The following is a 16,186-nucleotide window of genomic DNA, read 5'->3' as shown; positions in this document are numbered from 1 at the left end:
TTTTATTATATTTTTTGTGTAAATGCATTTTTTATTGTTTGTATGCAAGTATCATGTATATTAAGTTGTATTTATGGTAACTGTTAGCTCGGTCTCTTTAAATTGTAATTATGATGTCATAATTAATTGAGATAAAGTATATAAGGGCTGACTAATTAATTGCACAAGTTTAATGGTCTGAGGAAGCTGTATTGTGAAAGCGCTTACCGATTGTGTGCACTTATTAAATCTGATTTTAATGGGAGTTACTTCGTCTTGTTTAACTTGAACTGAGCTGTTTTGATTTGAAAAGAACCACATGGCTGTTGCTGCTGCTATCTGCTTTGTTGCTGCTTTACTCATCTTTTCTAGCAGCGTGACATTTACTTTGTGGAGTGTTGGTCTGAGTATCTTTAACAGTTTCTTTACTAAGGCCATCTAATCACTAGCTAGCCAACTGTCTCCCAGTTGCTCCAATCAGGACTCCTCCTCGACCACTACCCCACTCTCTTTTAACTTCCAGCCCATATCTACATCAACCATCGGATCTCTAATTAACAAACTAAAACCCACTACCCTAGCAGCTGATCTCCTTCCACCAGAATATCTACAGAAAGTGGCAGATGCCATTGCATACCCTATTTCTATTATTATAAACCGCACCTTGTCTGAAGCCACCATCCCCTCTACCTGAAAGGTTTCCCACATTATTCCTCTCCATAATGGAGGGAATGCATTAGACCTTTCACACTACAGACCAATAGCCATACTATCACCACTGGCCAAAATAATGGAAAAATGCGTCCATAACCAATTAATGCACTATCTCACCCATAATAAACTACTGGCCAACTCTCAGCATGCCTTTAGGCCAAACCACAGCACCACCTCAGCCCTCCTATCCTTCTCTAACTCTATCAACCTCAACCGAAATAATAACAAACTTATCTCAGCTCTCTTCCTAGATCTCTCTAAGGCCTTTGATATGGTCAGCCACCAACTACTTATCCAGACCCTGAAGAAACTGTCACTAAACAACTGTGCGATTAAATGGTTCCAATCTTATCTGTCTGAAAGATAACAAGCAGTATTATGGCAGAATACTCTATCCACTCATCTGCCCATTACACTAGGTGTCCCCCAAGGCTCCATACTAGGACCACTTCTCTTCTCAGTCTTTATCAATGACCTACCCACCATCACTCCCAAGGCCACCTGCATCCAATACATGGATGACTCCACTTTAATCTGTGCAGCCTCCTCCTCAACTGAGCTTATGACCCTAACCCACAATACTTTCAGTGATGTTGAAAAATGGTTTGCAAACCGTCAGCTTATTTTAAACCCCAACAAAACTAAGCTGCTAATTTTTCCCCACCTGTAAATCCTCTTCACCATTCTTTAGTATAAGATCCAACAATGGCACAATTATATCCGCAGATGTTCACACCAAACTCCTAGGGGTCACAGTCAACAATACCCTAAAATATGATACCCATGTCAATCAAACCATCAAAACTGTCAACAAAAAACTGGGCTCCATCTATAGGATCAAACCTTTCCTCACTCCATTTTCAAGAAAAACTATCGCTCACTCCCACTTACTATCTACCCTTCTCTATGCCTCCCCCCTTTTCACTAACTTGAATAAAACCACTCTTAGCAAACTTGTTAGCTGTTACAACCATATTGCTAGATTTGCTATAGGTACAACTTCTAGGACCCACCACTGCCTCAACTTAACTCAGCTAGGATGGCTTGAATGGACTAGTCTTCTCCAATACAGCCAACTTATAATAGCCCAAAAAGTTGTAAACCACCCTGATAAGACACCAGCATAAACAATCCCTACAGCAACCTGAGGTCACTGCACTCTGCTGACAAACTGTTGGTTCAAACAACCAAAGGCATAAATGTGGCTGGTGACTCTCTATTTGCCAACTCTGTAGGCAAAACTTGGAACTCTCTACCTGCTGAACTTACTCTCCAGCCCTCTCTAACCCAGTTCAAAAAAAGCCTCAAACTACTCTTTCCAAATGCACTGGCAATGTCCCTGTTCAAAACCTGACTAACTCCCACCCGCTGGTCTTGGATACCTTGCCTAATCAAATCTGTCATTTTATTCTAAAATGTGTCTGTCTTTTCTTTGTGGCATATCTAGAGCTCATTAAGGGATAAAGCTCTTATCTGTGTGAAACACTGTATGGCACTTAGATGCTTTAACTAATTGTGCCAACCATGTTCTATAAATGTTTGTAACCTTACTGAAGACTGTATACTATATTAATTTGTAAATGTTACTAATGTAATGTAATCTACTAACTTGGAGCTTTTCTCCCCGGGCCTCTGCTAAAAATGGACATATATCTAGTCGGACCTTCCTGGTAAAAAATGTAAATAAATAATAAATAATAAATAAGTAAAGACCCTAAGACTGACCTCTGGGTACCCTACTGAAAATGGTAGAAAGGGGAAGAGTTTCAACTCCCACTTGACAACCTGGTGTCTGTTTGAAAGATAGCTAGTGAACCATTGTAGGGCTGAAGTTGAGAGGCCGATGAGTTTTAGTTTTTGAAGGAGTATGCTTTGTGAGACAGTGTCATATGCTTTGAAGAGATCTAAGAATAGAGCAGAGACTATTTTACTGTTGCTTTTTTTAGTTTGACAGTATTTATGAAGTCCAGAAGTACTGTTACAGCATCGTGACTGGGTCAGAAGCCATGTTGTGCAGTGAAAATAATTTTATTGTATACATGATACTGAATCAACTGGGTATGGACACATTTCACCAGGATTTTTGAGAGGGGTGGAAGGATGGCAATTTGGCAATAATTAGATAGTCCTTCAGAGTTACCCGCTTTATGTAAGATATTTTCCAGCTGACCAGAATGTACTGTTCCTGAATTCATCCGTTGAGTAGAACGGAAACTATGGCTTCAGTGTAAATCTTAAGGTACTCTAGTGGAAGGTTGTTGACAGCAAGAGCTGTAGGTTTTAATTTTTGGAGTATTTTTATTATGTCTATGGGGGTTCCTTTTAGGGTGTAACTGCTGCTGGGGAGTAGACTGTATGTTATTGGTCGGACAGATTTTGTTCTGATTATTAATGAGGTTGATGATGGTTTGGATAAAGTGATAACTGAAGATAATGGTGATAGTTTTTTGGGGGGAGGGGAGCTAGGGGATGGTCTTAACTGTTTAGTCCTGCCTGGATGAAGCAGCTTATCCACTGATTTCCAGAACAGTTTTAGGTTGTTTGGGATAGTAGTTTGCAGTGCAAGGAAATCTTTTTTTTTTTTTTTTTTTTTTTTGCTTTTTTTACTTTATTTTTAGTGAGATTATGAAGCTGTTTGAATGTTTGTTGGTTCTACTGTGTTTATGTTTAAACCCTGTTGACCAGGCTATACCTTTATTTTTCATCAGTTATTTAATTGAATGGCTAAGCAATGTGACAAGGTTTACTTTCACTTGTTTTCTTCTTACAGGATCTGTTTTGCTTAGAATGGGAAGAAATGTTTGGTTAAATCATAGTACTTTATCCAGTAAAAGATATTTAAGGGTGTTGCAGATACACAATTTTAAGGCCACTACAAAAGTATTTTTCTCAAATTGTATTGTTTTCTGTACATTGTTAACTATTACTAGCTGAGTAATGCCTTCGGTTGTTTCTGCAGTTGCATCCTACTGATGCCTCTGGGCATCAAGATTGCTTGTTCACATTTGGATTAATAATTCCAAACCTACAGTACATACAAAGTATTAATATATTTCACCTTAAAGATTACATGATGGCAAACACAACTGCAATGATATCTGATGTTTGTCTAGTGCTAATTGTTGTGAATATATATTTTTATATGGTCACAGATCTCATGTTTTTCTAACTATTATGACAACGAAGTTGGAAAGTCAGAAGTGCTTAGCCTCACATGAGATTTCAGCTGGAAGAACAAAATACTGCGCCAGTATATGTGTAACTTGAATGGTTTCAGAGATAGTGTAAATTGTTTACAAAAGGCTGCAAACTTAATTGCTACTGTGTTCACTGTGATTTAAGAGATTTATCAACTACAGTTTAAGACCTAGAACCTAAAGAATAATCTTCTTCTTCTTCTTTCAGATTTTCCCGGTTAGGGGTTGCCGCAGCGGATCACCTGTCCGCTCATGACTGGCAGTGGAGTTTTACGGTGTTGAGTTGCCAGCCCGGCGCCCAACCTTCCACAGAAGGCACACACACGCACTCACACCTAGAGCCAATTTAGCATGTCCAATCCACCTATAGCATGTCTTTGGGATGTGGTAGGAAACCGGAGCACCCTGAGGAAACCCACGCGACCACAGGGAGGACATGCAGACTCCACACAGAAGGCACCCCAGACGAGGATCGAACCAGAGAACCTCTTGCTGTGAGGTGAGAACCGTAAGAATAATACCACTATAAAAAAGAATGTGCTGAAGGCTTTGCCATTTATACTTATTTACTAACCCATATGGTTCCAGACATATGAATATTTGCTTGAAATGTGAGGACATAATTTGATTCTATTAAAAAGCTTAGGCTCCACCCACTGGAAGTTACAGTGCAAACTTCTCAAACTCTTTTGGAAGAAATGAGTTAAATTGGTGTTGGTTCCTGTTGGTGTAGTTTTGGAGGTGATCACGAATGTTGTCAGGGAATGTTCCAGCCAATGTAATGGGATCAGACATTAGTATTCAGTCTAAAGTTCTGCTTTTAGTATTTTTTTTTACATCTGTTGGGAGTAGTGGTGAGATGAGTGAAGTCATATATATTTATGAAGTGCTAAGGCGTATCTGTGACTGCTGAGTTCCAGTATATGTTGTAGTGTCCCAGGATTATAATTTCTTGGGGGATTTTACTGATTATCCAGGAGAGTATATTCTTGATAGTGGGGCTGTTGTTTCTTGGGGAATGCATATGGTAATGAGGCAAATACTTTTGTGAGTATTTAGTTTAAGGAAGGCAATAAGCAGTTCAGAATTATTAAACTGAGGGACAGACTAGGGGGTGAGCTGGAGAAAATTAAGGGCACTCCTCCTTTTTTGCCCTTCCTATCCTATTGTGGTATACTATATCCGAGGGCAGGGGTTTATTTCTTTATCTTTTATTGATGGTTTTAACAAGTTCTCAGCTATTACATCTCAATGAGATGTGTGATGTAAAACTCATTTAAGAATGACTGTTACTTTATTGAATATGCTTGTTGTATTGATGTTGATAAGCTTTAGTTGGACTGTTTTGCTACGGGTTTTGGCCAGTATTTTTCTACATTGGCATTAATATGTAAACAGGTGAAGGTTTGATTAGAACCTATGTCTACACAGGAGAGAATTGGGCATATTAATGTGAGGTTGCAGTGTGGTTGTTTATACCTGGGATGGTTGACTTAATGAAGTGTAGGGTAAGTATGTATGTCACTGAGGTATACCAATCTGTAGAGGTGGACATCAGTCCATTTATAGAGGTAGGGAGACATTGCTACTGATTTATTGTTTGGGTGCTGGGTTGATGTGTACGAATGAGTGAATTTAGTGGGATTGGGTAGAGATGCAGGTTGATATAATAAGATGTTTTGAATGAGATTGATAGAAGTATTTTCAGTATTAGGTTTTGGAGCTTTGTAATGTATCTTAGTTTAGTAATATATAATTAATTCAGGGGAGTGACGGCTGTGCTGTGGCAGTGGCATATTGCAATTTTTGTTGAGATGAATTTATTTTGAATAAACTTTATATACAGTGTTGATTTGGCACATATTATATATTGTGTTGAGGTAGCTACTATAGTTTGAAGAAGTATATTAGAGGAGAAAATTAGAAATGAAGAATTAAGGGAAAGATCCAGTGGGAGCTAGCTGGTGAGGAATCAGTACTGGGGTGGAGCACGGAACTGATTCTGTGTTGGTTTGTAATGTGTAAGTGGGAGAGCAATATGGAAAGTGTAGAGGTTGGGGAAGAGTCAATTGGTGAGGAATCAGTACTGGGTGGAGCATGGAACTGATTCTGTGTTCGTTTGTAATGTGCAAGTGGGAGAAAATGGGTAGAAGCCAGGCCAAGCGGAGGAGTCAGTGTGTTAAGCTAGCTGGTAAGGGAGCAGTAAGTTGACTCTGTGTTTAAGTGGGTACATCAGCGTTGTAGATGTTATTGTGTTGCTATGAAGAAAAATGTTAGTACTAGAAAATGACCCAAATCAACGGTGGAAAAGACCCCATAATATTCTGATTTTTTTGTAATCTAAGACATGTATAAACCTTTTACTATTTACTCTTTCATAGGTGTAATTCATGACCACTGTTGATATTTACAGTGGAGAGTCTCTTTTTACCTGATAGCAATTATTTTTGGCATACCCTATAAGCTGTTCATTAATGCTGATTTACATTTAAATAAACCTGCAACATAAAAGTGATCAAGGTCTTTACAAATCTTTAAACTACATATAAATCTGAGCATAGATGTAAGTGGTCACGGTTAATTTATGCCGTAATCTGTAAGATATAAGATTTCTTAATCTGATATTCCAATAATACAATTTCTCCAACTGTGTAAGGATGCCATATAAACTCTGCTTAGGTCTTGTCTCCTGTTTGATGTCCTGCATATACAGTTTTCATGTCATTGCTGCTACTGGTTATACAAAGTTAAAAGAATAGGTGACAATGGGGAATACAGATACTTCTCCCTTGATAGCCAGAATTTTAACAAAAAAAAAGTCCATCTGTCTGAACATGGGCTGCAGTGTCAGTATAGACCATCACTATAAATTGTACAGAAATTCAAATACTTAAAAGACTAACCATCCATGTTAAATAATACCATTCAAATGCTGTCAAAAGCTTTTCTTCAATCCAAACTTACTATTACTAACTTATCTTTAATACCTTATGCCTGAGTTTTTAACAGCACTGCTTTTAAAATGTTATCAAGTGTTTGCCTTCTTGCAAAGCCATAGTGATCATTTTGAATCAATGTTGGCATTTATTTAGACAGACATGCTGTAATAATAAGCACTCACAACTTCTAGTCATGATTAAGTGTTGATCCTGGCTTACTGGAGGAAGAGAACAGGCTTGGACCCTTTCTTCTGCTGCTTACTTTCAAGGTAAAGTACACGCTTGGATATAATAACTTCATTAAACACTTTCACCTAATATGGAATTAAGTCTCCAAATTTCTGTCAGGATCCCATCACTCCCAAGTACCTGACCTTTCACCACCTTCCAAGTTTCCCCTGCACTTATGGGGGCCATTAATGCATTTACATGCTCCCCATTATGTGCTGCAATCCTGCTGGTAGCAACTAATCCAGAATGTGTTTATCTCCTGCCCCACATTTAGTTTCAGCTGTATTTATTTCCTCATATAATTCTGTAGAGATCTCCAATATCATTGCCAAACCTCTACATAAACACCCCTTCCCTATGTTACAATCACTCAAACACTATGTTTATCATTTGCTTTTTCTGTCTAACTGCCAAAGACCTTTGATACTGAAGGGAGTTGTAAACTAAGGTATTTTTAGTGATCCACTTAAAAAAAATATTCCTTGTCAAGAATATGTCTACTTGGCTTAGTGTTATCTGATGATTTTTTTTCTAGTTGCTGTTTATCCCTTTCCCTATGGACCATCAAGTCTTCCTTGACTGGAATTTAGTCCATTCATTCCCCAAAATGGGGACAAGAGCCACCCGGAGAGGTTATTATTCAAGCAGTCATGAGAGTGATTTTACTTAGTCTGGCATCCCAGCAATGGGGGGCTTTTGTTGTGGCCCTATCCCCACCTGCTGGAGGTTGATGTGAACATGCTTGTTACTGCAGGATGTTGTATGTTTTCCTACTATGTGTGCATGCTCTCAATCAAATGCACATGAGGACAACCTTTGCTGGCTTGGGATCAGCAGGCCACCACTTGCATGGGACTAGTTAACTGACAAGGAACCACCATCTCCTACCCATCAGGATGGTTGAGCCAGCAGCAGTTACTCACTCCCATCCTGCCCTGACCAGCCTTTTCAGTGTTTGAGGCAGTGTTTGAACTCAAATTGTCTGGATCATAGTCAGGGATTTTTTATGTGCCTTTATCTCTTGATTTTAAATAATTCTCCACTGCTTTTAGAATGATCCTCCTCACTATCAGTACATCTCTATTTGTTTTCATAGATTCATTGCACACTGCATTGCTTCTTGCATCACTTCTGTTGTATTTCCACCCTCTTCAACCAGTACCAATTTTTATTACTGATGTTCCCTTATCCTTCTACAACCAGTTGCTTAAACCATTTCTCTAGCCCTTCCTTTTTAAGTAATAAAATGGAAACCTCTAATGACAATGTTAAACAAAGGGTATAGAGATCCATAAATGATACACTGAGGGATTGTGATTAGAGTGATAGTAGGGTGTCTAATATCTGTACCAAGTAAATATACCTGCACTATAGAAATGTATACACAACCTGCTCCAGAGCTCTACACATCTAGCATGAGGATCCTGCACATCTCTGGAACTTGACACTATATTCCAATCCTATTATAAATCACTACATCATCTTGAAAAGTGACCAACATTTTAACTATCCCCAAAATTCCTGCAGTGAATTTCCAGAGGAAAGTGTACGCTGGAAACTAAAAGTTTAATTCCTTTTGTGAATCCCTTCTCCCATACAAAACAGCCATTCTCACAAGTGTTCTCCAACTATGAAAGGGCACATATCCACCATAAGCAAAATCGTTCCTATCATCTTGCTTTTGGGAGAATATAAACACTCCCTTAGTCCATATATACCTATTCATAGGTTCAAAGAACACTAGGCTAACTTCCCTGAAGGGCCTAGCCGTCTTATCCCATTAGGTGTTCAAACGACCCTTACCATGATTTTTATTCTTATACTTTTCATTTGTGAATGAATGTTTCTAGGATCATGCTTTAAAGTAATGAAAGGAACCCTGCTGTAGGATAGGCCAATTAGATACTGCTTCTGTCCATTAATAGCATAGGGCAGTCCTTGGGTAAATGTCCTGATTGTCATCCATTGATCTAAGTTGCATTTGAATAAGGACAGGGATGAGCTTTACCTTACATGGATTGGGAGTTTGTTCTAGGGTGGCAGTATCCTCTGGGATATGTATCCGTCCTGCTAAACTATTGTATTTATGTTGCAGAAGAGGTTGAGGTCTCTGGATCAGGTATTTCTGTTTCTGTTTGACTTGTGGATGTACAGTAGATCCATTAATACCACATCAGGGGATGCCTTATATACTAGGCATAGATCACCGTTTAACAGTCTATAACAGATGGAGTATAGTGATAGGGATTTCAGGTGGTCCATGTAGGTTCTGTGGTTTAGTCCCTGTATACTTATTGTGAGAAACTTCTGTGAGCAGTCTGGTGATTGTATATGACTGGACAGGTCATACCAAAGGGGGCATTCTACTCTATGGAGGGCCTGATAAGGGCTGAGTACAATGGACCCATAATATCTCTGGACCAAGATGCTGTCCCTTTGCTTATAAGTTGTGCAATACTGAAGGAATTCTTCACAACAATAGACAAATGTTAGTTGAATGCTAGTTCACTGTCTATGTATATTCCCAAATCTCTAACCACAGGATCAGTTCTTATGGGTGTATTGCCAATGTAGTACTTTTTTGGGGCAGTCAATTTTCCAGAGGGTACAATAATGTAGTTTTTGGCATTTTGCTTTAGTCCACAACTCTGGCACCAGTTGTTTGTTTGAGACAAGTCCTCCTAGAGGATAGCTGAGTGTTTTGTGGATTCAGTGACTGCTTGAACTCTACTGCAGACCTGGTCATCTGAAGACCCTTCACATTTGCTTGGACGTCTGAGAATTAGATGTCAAATAGGAATAGTTCCAGCACTGAGCTCTGTGGGGCTCCATTAATGACTGTTCTTTTTGTGTATGTAGCTTCCCCTATCTTGACTTCTTGTGTCCTATCTGTGGCCAGTTGGCAAACCAGTAGGCAATGCAGGGGTTTATTGCTAATTTAGTAAACTTTTATACAATGCCTGAGTGGGATATTGTGTCAAACATTTTGGACAGGTCTAGGTAGGTGGTGTGTACAATCTTGCTTTTGTCTAATGCTTTGCCAACTTTTTAAAAAATCTACTAAGTTAAGTGAGGGTGACCTGCCTTTGATGAAAACAAACTAGGATAGATCCAGTGTTTGAAGGTTTCTTATGTTCTTATTGACTGATTCCATGATACGTCTTTCCATGGCTTTACATATGAGGCTGTTGGGACTTATGGATTGGTAGTTATGCAGGTCTGTGGATGGACATCCCTTGGGCAGGAGTATGGATGTCACTGTCCTACATTCACTTGGTATGAAGCTCTTTTGGTGGCTGACGATAAGCACTGTTGCTAGGAGTATGGATAATTTATGCTTCATGCCATTCAGGATATATCTTGAGAAATTGTCAGGAAGCAAAGATGCAGCATTTTGACCTTGAAAAAGCATTCAGGACTTGGCCCTGTGTGATAGCTGATGCTGTATTAGTTTCTGATAGTTCTTGTGTGATATTCAGGTGTGAGATGGGGTGATGTTGGAGCTGAATCTATCAGTTGGCAAGTCTTATACTCTTGTTTATCTAGGTGCTTTTCTTGAGGTCACAACTTAGGGGTGCAACCGGTTAAAAATGCCATTATTCTATTTTACTGACTGGACTAGATAGGGTATTAGTGTGCTGTGTAATCCATTTCATAGGTCAGCTATTTCCTGATTACTTTTCTGAGTCTTCTTACCAGAACTAGCCATCAGCATACCTCTCGCCTGTCCAGATTTTTGCAGAATGTCCAAATTTTTGCTTCATATTTTTGGTCTGTTCCTCATAAAATGTGTGGTTTTCTGGAAAATCACCAAGGATCGCAATCACTAAATAATGACACACGTTTGAGTTTCAGAATTTATACACTTCAGAAAATGTTCACTAACACAAACCTTGTTATTCTAGCAACTTTCTAAGCTTGTAACAGCAATATTTAACATCTGCCCCTATTTTTGTGCCTTTGTCTCCCCATTATTTAAGGTTTTGTCCAGATTTTTTGTGCTAAGAGGTTGAGAGGAATTCCCATCATTATTTACGTCTGAACAATAATACTAACGTTACTCTTCCATACGCATCTGTTCATTATTTACGTCTGAACAATAATACTAATGTTACTCTTCCATATGCATCTGTTCATAGCTTGCCATTTCATACTAGTCATTCTAAGAATAAGTCTATAAATTACTGTGCATAGCCTACTTGCAATAGCAACAAGAAACTAGGGTCACCACCTGTCCCTCTTGGTGAGGGACAGTCCCTCTTTGGGCAATTGTGTCCTGTGGAAAAAAACTAAAAAAATGGCAAATGTCCTGAGATTTTAGAACAAAAAATATTTCTTAAGTTTTGTTTAATAGTTATATAAAATGGTTATTTTGTATCTGAAACACAGAATGTTACATGAAATGGCATAAGCAATTCAAATTATACAATAATAAGCTTTAATTTATGCATAAAGTTCTGTACTTTGCACTGGCTGTATATATGTTTTGTCCTGCAAAATCATGTTTCTATAAAAATGTCACACTTTAGGCATTTGAAAAGGTGGCAACCCTACAAGGAACATAATTAACCAAGCCATCTTATATACAGTTCTAATCAAACTATTATTTGAACATATCGTTCCCATGGCTAGCACCTCTTTTCAGGTGTAGTACATATTTCTTACTAGACCAAACATTCTCATGCCTATGAAGTTAAAGAAAAAAAATCAGATTAATTAATTCTTGCTCCTCCTTCCTTTATACTAAACAAACAATAATCTTTGTATAGTCATTCAAGAAATATGTGCAGACAATTTGACAATGACAGACTAATTAACAATCAAACATAAATTAGACATATATGAAAAAAAATTGCTTATAATAATTTACATAAAAATATTGTTATATCAATAAAGATCTGTGTAGATTTGTTCATGCACTATGATTATTGATTTACTGTTCATAGGTTCATAGGTAGGTACTAGGCTATCTGCCCGAGGGCATTTATAACCCTAGCCAGAGTGTGCCGGCTTTCGCCACCCCATTGATTAATTAACTGAGCCTCTGTGAAGCAGAGCCAATGAAGTGATTCCTGGGGTGTATTTTCTGTTACCCATCCACTCATCAAGGTTTCACTTGAAGTGTGTTAGTGAGGGGCTCTGCCTAATGTAGTTTGGAATTTTGTTCCAAAGCATGGGGAGTCTCTGTGACAGGAATCTATCCCTCCAGCATGTTCTATATATATTGTTGTGGCGAGGTTTAGCTCACTAGAGCGCGTGGCTTGCAGTGACTTGGATTTCTTTAGGTGGAGCATGTCCATCAATTCTGCGTTGGACATGGCTTTGTAAGTCAGGCAGAGATCACTTCTGAGTAAGCGATATGCCACTGAGTACAGCCAGAGTTTTTTCAGTCGGGCTGCATAGGACATATGTTTCAGGCCAGTAATCCCCTTGGTGAGGTACATTTGTGGTCTTTCCAGCTGTTGGAAGTGTCTGTGAGGTACATCCCAAATGGGGCATTGTACTCTATGATGGGTCTAATGAGTGACGAGTAGAGGGGCACTATAACCTCTTTATTTCTAGATGAGAACCCTTTAGTAATTAGATGGACCACATAGAAGGATTTCCTAACTACTTTGGCAATATCATTGTCAAAGGAGAGATTACTATCTATCTGGGTCCCCAGATCTCTTATTACCTCTTCTGTATTAAGGGGGCTGCCACCTATGTGGTAATTCATGGGTGTTTTGTTTTTCCCAAATGGGATGACTATGCATTTTTTGGCATTTAGCTTGAGGTCATGACTTTGACTCCAGGTGTCTGTCTCAGTAAGGCCCTTTTGGAGGATGTCCGTGTCAGCCGGAGAGTCACTTATGGCTCCCAGTTTGCAGTCATCGATGAACTTGGTTAGCCATAGTCCTCCTGTGTTTGCCTGTACTTCTGAGAAGTATATGCTGAACAGTAGGGGTCCCAGGACTGAGCCTTGTGGAACACCACTTGTGACTGGTTTAGAGTCGGACCTGGAGCCCGCTATTCTTATCTTGTGAGTTCTGTCTGTAAGCCAGTTGGCAACCCATCTCATGATGTAGGGGTTTATCTTCAGGCTGGTGAGTTTTTCTGTAATACCTGATTCGAGAATGGTGTTGAAAGCCTTGGCAAAGTCAAGGTAGGCTGTGTGAACCACTTTTCCCTCGTCTATGGCCTTGGTGGCTGTCTCGAAGAAGTCAACCAGGTTTAGTAGGCATGGCCTGCCCTTAACAAAGCCGAACTGGGTCAGATCAAGTGTTTGGAGGTTCCCAATATCTTTGTTAATGAGTTCCATGAGGATGCACTCCATAGCCTTGCAGACCAGGCTAGTCAGGCTTATGGGCGATAGTTACCAGGATCAGTTGCGGCCCCTCCTTTGTGGAGAGGAATAACCATTGCTGTGCACAATTCTATGGGCACATAGCCTGTGGAGAGGCTGAACAGCGTGTTTAGGTGGGGGGTTAGTTCTTTCTGTAGTTTGTGCAAGATGCAGCCTAGGACACCATGTGGCCCCATTGACGCTGTGTTTTTGGCTTTTGAAAGGGCTATTTTCACCTGTGCATCTGTGATTTCTGGGACACTACACTTTTCCGTTATTATTGTGGGCCCTTTTGGGGGTGAGACGGGGTGAAGTTTGCACCAAATCTATCTGCCAGGATGTTGGAAATATCAGTAGGTTCAGTATATTTTGTGCTATTTTGCACTAGTTCAGTGCATATCTGCGAGTTGCCACTTAGATTCTTAACATAGTTAAAGAAGGCTTTGTTGTTATCTTTTGAATCCTTGGCTATTTTTCTTTCAAAGTTAGCCTTGGATGATTTTATGAGGGACCTTAGTTTCTTACTGATACTGATCAGGGATGTCTTTCCTTCTTGGGATTTGCTTTTTTTCTGAACTAGTTTCCTCCTTCTATTGTATAGCCTGTTTATGGCAGGTGTCCACCAGACTGGTATCCTTCTCTTGGAGGAGTGAGTCTTGGTTTAGCTAGGGATGGCATGATCCATGAATCCTTGTAGGTGCTCATAGAGTACATTTGTAAAGGTTTCTGCATCTTGGGCAGTGTTATCCTTTAGCGTGGGGGCTGTGAAACTTACCGCCTCTGTCTTAAGTAAGGTGAAGTTTTCTTTAGAAAAGTTTTTTACTGTCATTTCCTTAGTTGGGGGTGGTGGTGGGGTGTGGACATCCAGAGTGATTAGTTTATGGTCTGATCTAACCAGTGACGGGTTGACCTCCAGTGTGGGACACCTGTCGCCCATGTTGGTGATGAGCAGGTCCAGTATGTTTTCACCTCTGGTAGGGGAGTTTACCAGCTAATCCAGGGAGTTTGAGTTGATGAATTCCAGGAAGCGCTGGGCCTGGGAGTTTTGTACTCGAGTTGTTTTCCCAGTTAATGGTAGGGTAATTGAAATCGCCCAATATCAGGGTGTTCGGTAGGACCTTCATGTTTTCCAGTCTCTCCAGAAAGGTGGAATAGTGGTCCTGGGTCATGGAGGGTGATCTATAGCAGGCCACAATTTGCATTGCAGATTTGCCCTATGTTAGTTGCACATGGATGATCTCAGAGGTATCATGCTGTGCCACTAACCTGGAGATGTAGGTATCCTTGATGAATATGGATACACCTCCTCCTTTTGTGTTTCGGTCTGTGTTCTGTGGTTGAAACGTGTGGTATGAGTTAGTTGATGAGTTCCTTGATGATGCACTCCAGTTAGTGCTGGGGTGCTCTCTGGAGCCTTGAACCAGGTTTCAGTTACTGTACAGATGTAGATGTTCTCCATACTGAGGAGCACTTTGAGCGCGTGCATTTTGAGATTTAAACTCCTGGCGTTGAGTAGTATAACCCTCAGTTTTTTGTTAATTGTGCGGTTTATGGAGGTGGGTTTGACTTTTGAGCCTTCCCTAAAAAAGGCACTATGGGGGCAGCAACAGCCTTGGCCAGTATTCAAAAGCCTAGGGGTGACAGGTGCAAGCTGTCTCTTGTGAAGCAATGCGGCTTGTTGAGCTTGTCATGCCAGGCGGACAAACACTGGATCCCCTTTGAATGACACCAGAAGCTTAGCCAATTGTTGAAATTGATCATTTTTTCTTTATACCGAGGTATAATTCTTGGTGTGGGCAGGATGCTGCTCAGGGTCAGGGTAATACCAGCCTGGGCTACATGATCAGAGAACTCTTCCATGTCTCTTTTCATGTAGTCCATGGAGGTACGTCTCAAGTCATTCATACCAACATAAACAATGACAGATTCATATTTGTACTTGTTCTGGAGTGACCTGAGTGCTTGTGTTATGTGGCGGATTCTGGCTCCTGACAGGCAGCTAGTAACCTTCTGCTTGTCCAGCCTAGTAAGTGGGACATCAGTGTGCCTGACTATAGAGTCACCTATTACTAGTGTGTTAGGTATGTTATTTCGCCTTAAGGGCTGTGATTGTGCGGCACACTGATTTTGTCTTTTATGTGTTGTCTGGTTTGTGACGGGAGGTGCAGGTTGTTTGGGTGTCTGCTTTGAAGGTCTCTGATGCTTTTGCAGGTTTTTATTTAGAGTCTCCGAGTATGATTTTGTGTATTTATGTGTATTTTTTGCCAGTGCTGGTTTAGTAGGTCTATATGTGGCTGGAGGTGTGGTGCAAGTGTTAACCTTCTCCTCTTGACTGTCTGTTCCAGTCTTGGGTGGAGGCAGCTTAGCCTCCAATTTGGCTGTATAATTGCATCTCTCGCATATGTTAGTGTTTTGTGGTAGGAGGAGAGGGTTGTCTGTGTACATGAGGCAGTTGTAACATTGCCTCAGGATACCCAGATTCATCAGCTTGACTGGAGAGTGCACCTAAAATTGCCCTTTGGTCATGCCTGAACAGTAGAGTGAGCTGCTTAGTCACTTGGTTGGTGAGGGGTGAATAAAGAGCCTTGCCCTACTCGGCAGTCAAGTGTCAGTTTATACTAGTGCTTGATATTAGGTCTGAGCAAGTGCTGGGCTGTAGAATCCTTTTTAGTGCTTAAGTTGAGAGTTAGACTAGTTTCAAGGGAAAAACTGAAGAAGAGACTTAGTAGAGCCGGGAATAATTTAAGCCTAGCTAACCGGCACTGCCCAGCATGCAAAACCGTGCAAACGCGGTTTTTATA

This window comes from Protopterus annectens, chromosome 10.part0 (genome assembly GCF_019279795.1).
Source record: "Protopterus annectens isolate FY-2018-M chromosome 10.part0, PAN1.0, whole genome shotgun sequence".
In the NCBI taxonomy this organism is placed as follows: domain Eukaryota; kingdom Metazoa; phylum Chordata; order Ceratodontiformes; family Protopteridae; genus Protopterus; species Protopterus annectens.
The sequence above is the reverse complement of the archived record's forward strand: the minus strand, read 5'-3'. Positions refer to the sequence as shown.